We start from the raw sequence: 14,324 nt of genomic DNA, 5'->3' as shown, positions 1-14,324 counted from the left end.
GTTTGCTCCGAGGGCTCATTTTCCATTTTACAGCCATCATCTGACTGAATGTGAACGGTAAGTGTGTATGTAGGGGGTCACACTTTACTTAAAGTCATCCTATTTTGCATTCATTAGCAGTATTTTGTTACACACAATAGATGGCAATAGATTTAGCTACAGTCTCCGGCATTATTTATTTTCATCATTAGTTCACTCTTGAAGACGTGGCTTTGTTTGTCCCAGCTACTATATTATGCATGATAAAAGGGCTGTCTTGTCATCTGAATAACGGCATGTAATAAGTAGGCTATACCTACGGTACAACTGTTCAGGAATAGGAAATAGGGCTCTGCAGTGTTTTTGCTCAACAGCATGCCGTTGCTATAGGCTCTGACTGGCTGCAGGTCTGAATGGGCATACGCATACGGTAAAGGGCAAATTGAAATAACACATCGTTAAGTGTCATTTCCCTGTGGTCACCTCAGATGCCGCCACATAAAATCAAACGGCAGCCTCTGGGAGATTGTTGTGTTGTTAAGTGATTTCACAATCAGTTGGAGAAAACCTCCTCGGAGACCTTACTGGAACATATGAGAAATAAGATGTCCAGGTTAGCCTCTCTTATCAAGGCAAGGCAATTTTATATTTCCATTCCAATTCCGCCAGCCATCTTTTCTTTTCCTTAATGTTTTTATTGTCTATCATCACTTGCAAATCTCTGGATAATCATGCTTTACATTACTGTTCATCTCACCACAGTGCAGTACCGCCCCCTGGTGGTTAAGATGCTTCATAACAACTTTATGCACAGAGACAGAGGGAAAACCTAATACAGCTCGTTGACTTTGATATACAGTATCTCACAAAAGTGAGTACACCCCTAACATTTCTTCAAATATTTCATTATATCTTTCCATGCGACAACACTGAATAAATGACACTTTGATACAATGTCAAGTAGTCAGTGTACAGCTTGTATAACAGTGTAAATTTACTGTCCCCTCAAAATAACTCGACACTCAGCCATTAATGTCTAAACTGTTGGCAACAAAAGTGAGTACACCCCTAAGAAAAAATTTCCAAATTGGCCCCAAAGTGTAAATTTTTTGTTTTGCCATCATTATTTTCTAGCGCTGCCTTAACCCTCTTGGGCATGTAGTTCACTAGAGCTTCACAGGTTGCAACTGGAACCCTCTTCTACCCATTCATGACGACATCAAGGAGCTGGTGGATATTAGAGTCCTTGCGCTCCTCCATCTCCCGTTTGAGGATGCCCCAAAGATGCTCAATAGGGTTTAAGACTGGTGACATGCTTGGCCAGTCCATAACCTTTACCCTCAGCTTCTTTAGCAAGCCAGTGGTCGTTCGGAGGTGTGTTTGGGGTCGTTATCATGTTGCAGTACTACCCTGCGGCCCAGTTTATGAAGGGAGGGGATCATGCTCTGCTTCAGTATGTCACAGTACATGTTAGAATTCAATGAACTGTAGATCCCCAGTGCTGGCAGCACTCATGCAGCCCCAGACCATGACACTCTAACCACCATGCTTGACTCTAGGCAAGACACACTTGTCTTTGTACTCCTCACCTGGTTGCCGCTCCACACTCTTAACACCATCTGAACCAAATAAATGTATTTTGGTCTCATCAGACCACAGGACATGGTTGCAGTAATCCATGTCCGTAGTCTGTTTGTCTTCAGCAAACTTTTTGTGGGGTTTCTTGTGCATCATCTTTAGAATAGGCTTCCTTCTGGGATGACAGCCATGCAGACCAGTATGATGCAGAGTGCGGCGTATGGTCTGAGCACTGACAGGTTGACCCCCCACCCCTTCAAGCCCTTCAGCAATGCTGGCAGCACTCATACGTCTATTTTCCAAAGCCAACCTCTGTGTACGACGCTGACCACGTGCACTCAACCTTCGTAAACTGGGCCGCAGGGTGGTATTGCAACATGATAACGACCCCAAACACACCTCCAAGACGACCAGTGGCTTGCTAAAAAAGCTGAGGGTAAAGGTTATGGCCTGGCCAAGCATGTCTCCAGACCTAACCCCTATTGAGCATCTTTGGGGCATCCTCAAACAGAAGGTGGAGGAGCGCAAGGTCTTTAATATCCACCAGCTCTGTGATGCTGTCATAAATGGGTGGAAAAGGGTTCCAGTTGCAACCTGTGAAGCTCTAGTGAACTACATGCCCAAGAGGGTTAAGGCAGTGCTGGAAAATAATGGTGGCCACACAAAATATTTACACTTTGGGCCCAATTTGTACATTTTTTCTAAGGGGTGTACTCACTTTTGTTGCCAGCAGTTTAGACATTAATGGCTGTGTGTCGAGTTATTTTGAGGGGACAGTAAATTTACACTGTTATACAAGCTGTACACTGACTACTTTACATTGTATCAAAGTGTCATTTCTTCAGTGTTGTCCCATGGAAAGATATAAAGAAAAATTTGAAGAAATGTGAGGGGTGTACTCACTTTTGTGAGATACTGTATGTCTATTTGAAATTGGAAAATTAATTGAAGATAAAAATTGGTCTTTTTTCACATGACATTGGCCGTTTGTGTTGTATTGGCGTTGAGTGTATGAATGAATAATTAAGGCCTTAAAGGTGGAGTCAGCTATTCTGGAGAATTCTTGTCAATATCACTTTTTCTCAAAATTAGTGAACATCTCCTCACGATCCGGTGCCTGTCCGTATCGATCGTGAACTGGAAGAAAAAAAATGGAACACTGGCATGTAAACAAATATGTAATTAAAAGGGGGCCCACTGTAGCTAGCAAAATACCCGTTTACAGAGCTTAGTCTGTGTATTGACACTGGATTTTTTTAAGTATCGTGAGGAGATACTGATTTTGAAATAAAGTTGATTTGACGACAGGCCTTCTCCAGAGTCAGACTCCACCTTTAATCTCAATGACAGTCCTATTAACATTAAGTCAAACTGATTCTGTTTTCTGTTTGAGATATCCATTCATTCCTGTAGGCATGGGTACCAATTAGGGTTAATTGGCTTTTGGATGAATTATTCTATGAAGAAGAAAAAGGGCTCCGTTTAATTACAGCTACCATCATTTGGAATAAATGCTAGGGGGCTTAAATTGTGAGCTGGACAGGAAAGCAAAAGGTTGTCTTTAAATAGAGCTCCATCAATGGTCAAAAGTAACAGTGGCTGCAAGGAACCACAAATATGCTTTTAAATGTAAAGTAATGTACCATCAGGTTAGTCAGTGTAACACTTGTAACCAGCAGGACATTGAGCCAAAAAAGATTGACCCTTTTAACTTTGACTGACGTCCCATAAGCAGTGTGAACTACCCTTACCATTGTTTATAACCAATTCCCACTTCTGGACTGTTAGGGAAATGTAGTTCACTTCCCTCACCACGAGTGACTAAACCAACCAAGCTAATTAATGCTAGTTTGATTTTTTGAAAGGATAAACATCAAGGAGAACCAACATCAGTGGTAATTCCCTCGATAAAAACAAAAGCAATGGCAGTAATTTTGTCGACTCTTTATTCCAGAGAATATCCATTTTCCTTTTTTTGATGGAAAACTACAGTCAAACTTTTTGGGGGCAGAAAAATTCTCTCATAAAAACTTCATACAAAGAAAATGTAAATCCCAGCTCCTGAACGAGCAACAATCGAGGTTTTGACAATCAGTAATATAATACAGTAACATAATACTGTCAAAGACTCAAAACCATTATAAATACACACCTATACACACTCACTTTACATTGTTGTTATAAACAATATCTGGTTAACGCTACAAAATGATGTTGGACTCTTGTCTCCAACAGACCTTTTTTTTTGTACTGATGGTAAAGACTGCGTGACACAAATCAAAGAGATTAAAATAACTTCTCAAGAAACAACAAGGAATTAACAAAAAACTCCTTTAACTTATTTTAAAAGAATTTGGAACAAAAATGAGAAATTAATAAAGTTCTGGCAGTCAGTCTTTGAGATTTTCTGATGTTCTGCTTCTTAGTCGAAGGCTTAATTGAAAAATTACAATTAGTGTTACAAACGTACAGCCATCAGAAATGCACATGCGTTCGTTTTCCTGATTTCATCTGTCGTTTTTCCCGTGGTCTCTGTAACAGAAGCAGTTCCAAGGTACGTCAGGGGCGTGGGAAGGGGGAGTAACCGTTTTGGTTCAGTGTGTCCACACCTCCTTGGCCCACAGATGATTATGGCGGAGCCAGAATCGAGCAGAGGGAATGTCAAGTGAGAACACTTGCTCCTGTGCAGAGTTAACAGCTTTGTAGTGAATGATTAGTTTAGGCTGAGGGATACAAGCTGCAGAGAGGAGGCGGCTACCAGCTGACAAGTACTCGCTCTCACAGCTTTGAGTTCTGTAGGGGAGGAAGCAAGACCATCATGTACACACAGATCATATAATGCAACCAGCGTACACACACACACACACACACACACACACACACACACACACACACACACACACACACACACGCACGCACACGTTACCTCCTGAGAGTGATGCTGAGAGAGAGAGCGGTGGCCTCTGAAAGGTGTACAATGGCTGTTGCGTTGACAGTGAGGAACATCTCAAAGGTGAGAGCCAGCTCCACCTCCCCCAGTCGACAGGGAACCAGCAGAGTCATCAGCCCAGGAGGAGCAGACACTCCTGGGTAGTAGCCCACGCTCAGGCAGTCTGATGAAGACAACGTGCTTCATTTAGTCTTAATCTTTCTGCTTTTCTTTTAAACTGTCTTTATGATTGGGAGCAGCCAATAAACCAGGAAGTGATACTCACGTTTGAATACTTCTCGTGCCCGGAGCCAGAGGTTTTGCTTGCCCAGTTTGTGTAAGAGTACCTGCAGCATAGCGTAGTCCACTGACAGCTTTTTAGAGAGCATGAAGTCCACTGTGTCTGAAGCTACGGGTAATGTCTGTCTGTCCACGCACACTTTCAGGTGAGAGGTAAACAGAGGACGGTAGCTGGATATATTGACCAAGGCTGAGAGAAAACGAAAACATACAATTACAAACAATTGCAAACAATTACATCGCAAACCCGTTCAGAGTTATAGCCAGACATAACTGAGGAGTCATGTTTGAGCTCTGTGTAGCCAGAACTACTCTACTGACACTGGCTGTGTAGTTTTAATTCCACACAGCATATCAAGAAACCATAAAGAGTTCCACGTACATGATACAATTGTGCTTGGAGACAATATTCTTCAATGAACCGGTGGGATTCTTATCGACAACACAGGCCATTAATATATGTTTTCTTCTCTCACCGTTGGGCTCCTTGAGTCCGGGGAGGTTACTGAGGACTTCCAGTGTGTCTCTGTGAGAGGTTTTCTCAGCCAGACGAATCAACACACGAGTCCTGCTTTCCATATCTGCAGGCTCACACGGCCACGAGCACGAACTCAGGAACCATTTGTTTTCTGAATTAAAAGGCGCATAAAACTAATTATTTGCAGGGCACACATTTTTTACAGATTTTCAAAGAGTTATCTACAAGACGGCCAAAAGAAGATTCTGTCCAATGAGGTGTTAATTAATAATTGTGTCAAGGACTGGCCCCGAGGTGCAAAATACTACAGCAATACACCCAACACAACAGCAATTTGCCACAGAGCAGCAATTCACACAAAAAAAAAATACATTTGCCACAACACAAAAGATTGGCCAGACTGAAACTGAAAGGGTAGGTGTGTATTATTGTCACTGACCCAGTGTTTCCCCTACCATTATACAGTCCTGGCGGGCCCGCCAGGCCAACGGGACCCCCCGCCAGGCCAACAGCAGCCTGACTTTAAAAATAAAAATAAATAAAAAATCATTGATTCCGTAATAATCATTTGCGAGCGATGCGCGTGTGCATTCGGTGCGCACTTGTTAGACACGGAAGTCAATGAGAAGAAGCATGACTAGCAAGCAAACGTTGAACTAGTGGTGAAAATAAAACCAGCGCCTGATCTATGGAGATATTAAGGACTCAGTAACAGGGACGTTGAACAGGAAAAAGTGCTGAGCAAAACTTAGGAAGTTAAAATCGCTACGTCGCCGTGGCAACACAACCCATCTGTATCAACAGCAGAGACAGCGCAGAAAAAAACGGCATGCTCTCGTTTCAGTAAGTTTACAGAAGTGCCACACTGCTACTGCCTTTGGCATTCTTCTCAGAAAAGCATTCATTTATTTTCAGGGGACAAATTAATTAATTTATTGTTTTAACTGTTAAGTTATCTTGAAAACAGCAGGCCATAGTAGGCCTACAAGCTTTATTTTTTTGTATTTTCAATGCTAGGCCTACTTTATTTTTATGTTTTAAATTGAGAAATAGGCTAGATGAAATATAATGGTCGGAATAGGGAAGTTGCCTTATGTAGCACACATGTTGATAGGCTAATCATGATGTGTAGCCTATGTTAATTAATTAATTTTCAACAAGGCTATTTGCATAAAAAATAAATAAAAACAATGTTTCAGTAGGCTAGCTTCAAGGTGAGGTGATTCATATTATTCCAGAAATGAGTACTAAACAGGACCTGTCTATATTAGATCTTAGTGTTTATTGTTTTTTTATTGAAATCCACGTGTTTTTCTTCAATAGTTTACGTGGCTTGTATCTCCAAATTATTACAGAAAATAGTTATAGGCAGGACATATTACATTTGTTTACAGAGCACATAATTAAACAGATTTCGCCTCTCAAAGTGCACCAGATTGATGTATTTAACTTTAAAAGGATAAGGTTTCTTCTGCAGGGGGATGCCCCCAGACCCCCCTAGAAGGTCCATTCTCACCCAGCAGGATCTATCCTGATCTAAATCCTGCGAGAAACACCACATGTACAAACGTACTGATGAATGTGAAAGTATAACCCTATGCCCTCATTTTTAACGGGCTGTCAAAAGAGGCTCATCCCAAATGGGGTTCGTTTTGGTCAATTTCTTCTAGAAATTTGGTACGCACGCGGCGCGCACTCTTTATTAGCTCTTACCACCGGGCCTAAAAAATTTTTTAGGGGAAACACTGCACTGACCCTCGCCCTGATTGGAGAGAGAGGCCGAGATCGTTTATCGGCCTGTAGCATGTGCTGGTCCCAACAACATATTCATCACTTTATTTACAGCAGTATGTTGTGATATAGTGTCAATAAAGACCAAATATATATACAGTGCCTTGCAAAAGTATTCATACCCCCTGAACTTTTCCACATTTTGTTACATTACAACCTCACACGTACATTTATTTTATTGGGATTTTATGTGATAGACCAACATAAAGTGGTGCATAATTGTGAAGTGGAATGAAAATGAAACATGGTTTTTATTTTTTTTATAAATAAAAAACTGAAAAATGTGGCGTGCATAAGTATTCAGCCCCCCTGAGTCATTACGTTGTAGAACCACCTATCTCTGCAATTACAGCTCCAAATCTATTGGGGTATGTCTCTACCAGCTTTGTACAGCTACAGACTGACATTTTTGCCCATTCTTCTTTGCAAAATAGCTCAAGCTTCAGATTCTGCGTCAGGTTGGTGGAAAGCGTCTGTGAACAGCAATTTTCAAGTCTTTCCAGATATTCTCAATTGTATTTAGGTCTGAACATTGACTGGGCCATTATAACACATGACTATGCTTAGATCTAAACCATTCCATTATAGATATGACAGTATGTTTAGGGTAGTTGTCCTGCTGGAAGGTGAACCTCCGCCCCAGCCTCAAGTTTTTTTGCAGACTCTAACAGGTGTTCTGCCCTGTATTTGGCTCAATCCATCTTCCCATCAACTCTGACCAGCTTCCCTGTCCCTGCTGCAGAAAAGGACCCCCACAGCATGACGCTGCCACCACCATGTTTCACGGTGGGGATGGTACGTTCAGGGGGATGTGCAGTGTTAGTTTTCCACCACACATTGCATTTTGCATTAAGCCAAAAACTAAAATGTTGGTCTCAGGGACAGGAAAACTGGTCAGAGTTGATTGGAAGATGGATGGAGCCGAATACAGAGCAGAAAACCTGTTAGAGTCTGCAACAGACTTGAGAGTGGGGTGGAGGTTCACCTTCCAGCAGGACAATGACCCTAAACATACAGCCAGATCTACAATGGAATGGTTTAGATCAAAGCATAGTCATGTGTTAGAATGGCCCAGTCAAAGTCCAGACCTAAATACAATCGAGAATATCTGGAAAGACTTGAAAATTGCTGTTCACAAATGCTTTCCATCCAATCTGATGCTGAATCTGAAGCTCAAGCTATTTTGCAATAAGAATGGGCAAAAATGTCAGTCTGTAGAAGTGTCAAACTGGTAGGGACATACCCCAATAGACTTGGAGCTGTAATTGCAGCGATATATGTGGTTCTACAACGTATTGACTCAGGGGGGCTGAATACTTTTGCACGCTACACTTTTCAGTTTTTCATTTATAAAATATATTGTAAAACATATTTCATTTTCATTCCACTTCACAATTGTGCGTCACTTTGTGTTGGTCTATCACATAAAATCCCAATATAATAAACTAACCTGTGTGGTTGTAATTTAACAAAATGTGGAAAAGTTCAGGGGGTATGAATACTTTTGCAAGGCACTGTAGCTATCCATTTACGGCAATACTTGTGTCGTGAAATTATAGGGGGGAGGCAGGCGTGCTGGGGTGATGTAGGGAGCGGAACAGGCAGGATACCATTGTTGGGACCGGCATTTACCATTTTTGGAACCAGCATTTACCGTTACTGAGCGACACATGCCATGGTACGTCAGTGGTCGCTGTGGCATATGCCACAGGCCGATAAACGATCTCGGCCCTACTGTGGAGTCAGTCTGCATTTACAATGCTAAAGTTAACTTTCAGTTCCTTCATCGGCAGTGAAGTGGAAAGTAACTGGGGCTATGTGCTGTTGTGTTGTGTGTAATGCCGTTGTGTTTTGCAAATATAAAATGCCTGCCAACAGAAGCAGTAGAAAAGCCTTGAGAGGATTCTAGTCATCAGATCAGATGAGGGTCCAGGGTGAGAGCAGTCACCTCTGAGTGTGTTCAGGGCTCCCTCCAGGCTGCCGCTCAGGAGGAAGAGCTCGGTAGCCACGGTGACCAGGTAGCAGCGAGAGGCTCCATCCTCATTCCCAAACAAACCCTTGAGAGTCGGGTAGTTGATCTTTGAAAAGGACAGCACCTCCACAACCCTCCGACCCTATGTGACAACACAAGGCAATACCAACTTGCTAATATACCGGCATCTGAAGTTATACACAAATGTGAAGCAAATATGGATACTATCTTTGTTTATTTACAGTAAAAAAATAAATAATTTTAAAGACAATTTGATACATTAAAATGTCTGTCTTAGCACCTAGGAAGTATGGTAGTTCAAATGACAGTTGAAATACTATTTTAACACAAACAAATTAATTAGTACACTCAACAAAAATATAAACGCAACACTTTTGTTTTTGCTCCCATTTTTCATGAGATGGACTTAAAGATCTAAAATTCATTCCAGATACACAATTGTACCATTTCTCTCAAACATTGTTCACAAATCTGTCTAAATGTGTGATAGTGAGCACTTCTGCTTTGCTGAGATAATCCATCCCACCTCACAGGTGTGCCACATCAAGATGCTGATCTGACATCATGATTAGTGCACAGGTGTGCCTTAGACTGTCCACAATAAAAGGCCACTCTGAAATGTGCATTTTTTTGCTTTATTGGGGGTCTGGGGACTCAGAACCAGTCAGTATCTGGTGTGACCACCATTTGCCTCATGCAGTGCAACGCATCTTCTTCGCATAGAGTTTATCAGATTGTCAATTGTGGCCTGTGGAATGTTGGTCCACTCCTCTTCAATGGCTGTGCGAAGTTGCTGGAGACGGCTTATGGTGGAGAAATGAACATTCAATGCACGAGCAACAGATCTGGTTGACATTCCTGCTGTCAGCATGCCAATTGCACGCTCCCTCAATGCTTGTGGCATCTGTGGCATTTTGCTGTGAGACAAAACTGCACATTTCAGGGTGGCCTTTTATTGTGGACAGTCTAAGGCACACCTGTGCACTAATCATGATGTCAGATCAGCATCTTGATGTGGCACACCTGTGAGGTGGGATGGATTATCTCAGCAAAGCAGAAGTGCTCACTATCACACATTTAGACAGATTTGTGAACAATGTTTGAGAGAAATGGTACAATTGTGTATCTGGAATGAATTTTAGATCTTTAAGTCCATCTCATGAAAAATGGGAGCAAAAACAAAAGTGTTGCGTTTATATTTTTGTTGAGTGTAGCTTATAGCTGCTTCCATGAGCTCACTTAAGTCAAGACAGCCCAGGACATTGCTAAATGAATGTATGGCTATTATGTGTGAGCATCACTTCCAGAGCTATCCTGACAAAACATGGCTGGCAGGCAGTGATACAGATTTAAATGTAAATGATTTGAATATTTACCTTGGCCCATTGATGCGTTTTGTGGTATCTTAACATGAGAGAGACTCCAATTCGGCCTAAAAAGCTCCTGATGAGGCTGTCCTCCACTTCATTCGGACACACTAAAAAGAAAATCAGAACAATCAAACGGATCAGGAACTGTTATGTATAGTAATGGGAGATTGGTAATGACACAAATGAGAGAAAACAAATGCAGCTCAGGATATTTTTTAAACCTAAAGTAACAGCTTTTTTTTTTTTTTTTACCCGTCTCCATGAAGGCAGCAAAGGGCAGTGACAGCTTGTCTTTGCTCTCAGACAGCAGTGCTATGGCCATGCGACCGCTGATTCGCTCCAGTTGGTTGGAACGCTGGCTGGATTGGCAGATAGACCTGAATACCTCACCCATCCGCCTCCAGTCTTCTTGTTTGCTGCAAAGCTGACGGACACAGAACATGAGAAACAATGAGACACTGAACACTAGAACATTTCATCCTTTGAGAAGTTGACAAAAGTTATCTACTGAAGACGGGGAACTGACCTCTATTTCCACAATGGCATGGGCCAAATTCAGGTACAGGTACAACTCTGGTGCAGCGGTGGATAACCTTTGATATGAATATGCAGAGAGTAATAGAGACATTTACAGGGTTTTTCCTGGCTCAGAATGGGCCTTTGGGGGGTCAGTACGCGACCGACTTTTTTTGGGGTCGCGACAGTAAAGGCAAACGGTTTGTGTATTTTAAGAGGGGTGTTGGGTTGGGAGAGGGGAGTTTCTGTCCAGCTCAAGAGCATTTCAGTCAGCCTGTCAATCACTGTGTTACCATGGAGCTCACTGACGCTTATGAAATCACAATAAACAACCTATATATGAAGTCAAAATACTAATAATGACTAGGCCTACCTATTTAGGCCTAATACTTTAATTGTTTCTAATTGATCTAAACCATGGAAGAAGGTAGGGCTGCTCGATTATGAAAAAATCATAATCATGATTATTTTGAGTAATCACATTGTGACAGTTAATCATTGATTTAAGAACATTATGCATTTATTTTACTTTTAACAAGGTTTTTTTCTAATAACACCATGACTTTGGACTTTAAACAAAGGCCTAATTGAACTGAAAACAGAGAATAGAAATAGGCTAAATAAGTGAAACATATTTTTAATAATTTAAAAAAAAATATGTCAAAATAAAAATAACCAGTTGTAAATGGTGTTGATAGGGCACGTCTTTTGCTAGCATTGAATGTAAGGGCATGATTTATTTATGTCATGGAGCTGGCTGGATAGGCTGTTGCATTGTAGTGTTTACAGTTGTGGTGGCAGGAGTCAAGGAGCTTTAAACTTCCTGTGTTTGTATTCATTGATTGCTTGGTCATAGACCACTATGATTCGACTTAAAGTGAATAAACAAATTGGTCGGGATGTTTAGAGGTGCAGATCAGGTCGTAGGCTATATCACTTTTCTTTCTCTCTCTCTGTCTCTCTCTCTCGGTCGCGTATGTCACGTTACTCGCGTGTGACAAATCTTGCACATTATTTTAGTCTGTTGTGAGTCTGAAGTGTTTTCAGACAACACAATTAGTTACCTTTATTCTCGTCATCTAGAAGTTTTTCAAAACACCCGGCAATGCGCAACATCTCCCTCATACTCTGGACGAGCCGATAGCTACACTCAGGTGAGGGAGGGGCCGAGCGGAGCTCACGGCTGAAAGGGTGCGCTGCATTTAAAAGCCTGCATGCCCCGGCGAGCGGAACAATGATAGTTTAATAACGATTATCCCCGACCTGATTTATTTTTTTACAACTGAGATTGCAAGTAATATGACTGGAATGGCGCGGAAATGGAAACACATTTGGAGCCGTTTTAAGTAGATTTTTATTTATTTATCTATATATATATAAAAAAAAAACACTTTGGCGCTGAGGATTTTCCTTTGGCGGGCGCTAAAATTCCTTTGGCGGGCGCCAACATTTTTTGAATGCAGGAAAAACCCTGCATTTATACTAAAACAACAACAACTTCACCACTGAGTCATACATGCTGTGATTGAAAGTGGTTGATATGTTTTGGCTCAAGAAGTGTCCACTCACTTGGGGTTTCCAGACAGTGAAACCAGAGAGTTTGGATGGAGTATCAGCTGGAACTCTGGGGTGTTTTTGACACAGTCAAGGCAGTCCAAACTCAGCACCAGACCAGCACTGGCCATCTGTCAACACAACATGCACAATGGACTTCTTACTCATACACACATACAACAATCTTACTGCTATACGTGAGTTAAGTTAAGTAGGCATCAGGTTACCTTGAATGTGAGCTGTAAGAGTTCAGGCACACAACCAATCAGACCCTTTTCCCTCACAAAGTTAAAGAGGGCCAATAGGAACTCGTGGTCGGGCTAGCGAGAGAAGGAAAAAAAAAGGGAAATACATTTAACATGGATTTATATGCTTATTTTTTACAACATGGTGTACTGCTGCATTAGCCTGGCTCCGCCCGCCCGCCTACTTCCGGCCAAATTTTATTTTCCCTTCAGTAGTCAGTCTGGGTGTACAGCCCATTTCCCAGTTTTGCCGGAGATTCGACAGCCGGTCCAATCAGCGAACAGAGCGAGTGGCTGAGAACGATGACGTCGAAGTCGCGCTCCAGTTTCAGTTGCCAGAAGCCGGCTCATGACACACGTGACGACCAAACGTTATGCGATTGGTTGGCTAATCCAGAGTGGCACTGGGCAGATCCAATAGTTTTAAACTTTAACAGACACCCGCCTCCATGAGTGAACGTTTGCCAATTACAGCACTGCCAGACCTTCTGTACAAATGAAATGAAGTACGATGGTCTGGTAGCACCAGGCTACTGCTGCATGACATTATTGTTCATATATGGATGGAAGAAAAAAAAAACACACGGACCACTATCTCGTGGGCCAAGCTGACATTGAGGACTGAGAAGACATCAGACACCATGCCGGCCTTGAGCAGAGCCCAGCAGAGTGTTAGAAGCATGTGCATGGAGAAGTAGACTCCCGGTGGGTTGTTCTGGTAGTAACCTGTGAACACCTCTCCTGGAAGACAAAAGGAGAAGGGCGAGAGACCAGCATAACCAATGAGAAATGAGCACAGTGACGTTAAATACAGGTCAGACAGAGGCAGTGGCTCTGGGAGTAACATATATCACAGTCCATAATCGCCCACAATCTCTGTATAAACTGTGTCCTTTAGGAGTTAAAATGATTGGATCTGGGACGCTCCGGTGGTGTAGTGGGTAAAGCACGTACCATATTGGGTCCTGCCTTCGTTGCAGTGCTCGCGGGTTCAAATCCAACCCGTGGACCTTTACTGCAGGTCATCCCCCCTCTCTCTCCCCATTTCAACTCTGTACTATCTAATAAAGCTTGAAAATGCCAAAAAATAATCTTAAAAAAAAAAAAAAAACGTATTGGATCAATTTGAAAGCTTACCTGCTTTTCGAAAGCACTTTGGATTTTTGGTGAAGCGCATCACAGTTTCAACGCAGAACTGAAAAGGAAGGATAAAACGTTAAGAGGCTCCCAAACTCTGAGATGCAGTGTGGAATAACAGCCGTGGCACAGCAGAGGGCGATGTTGCACCCATTAGAAAGCTACAGCTTGAAGCCACTCCACTTTACTATCAGCAGTTCCAATTCCCATACTTCCCTACTATTTAGTTTGCAAAAAAAAGATTTAGGATGTCCATATACATGCACATCAATTGTAGTATGCTGAAAATATATTAATGCCCCACTAACTCCAATAGCATTTTGGAGTATTTGCCTTTATTTCTCAACATAATGAAAAAAAAAAATCTTCCTTATCTGATTTTTTTCTCTCCTGTGGCCCTACAACTCTTCTGTACTTTAGTGTGTAGTAAAAAGAAAGAGTATGCGATTTGGAA

The sequence above is a fragment of the Ammodytes marinus genome (genome assembly GCF_949987685.1).
Source record: "Ammodytes marinus genome assembly, chromosome: 17".
Taxonomy (NCBI): Eukaryota; Metazoa; Chordata; class Actinopteri; order Uranoscopiformes; family Ammodytidae; genus Ammodytes; species Ammodytes marinus.
Note: the sequence above shows the minus strand (reverse complement) of the source record.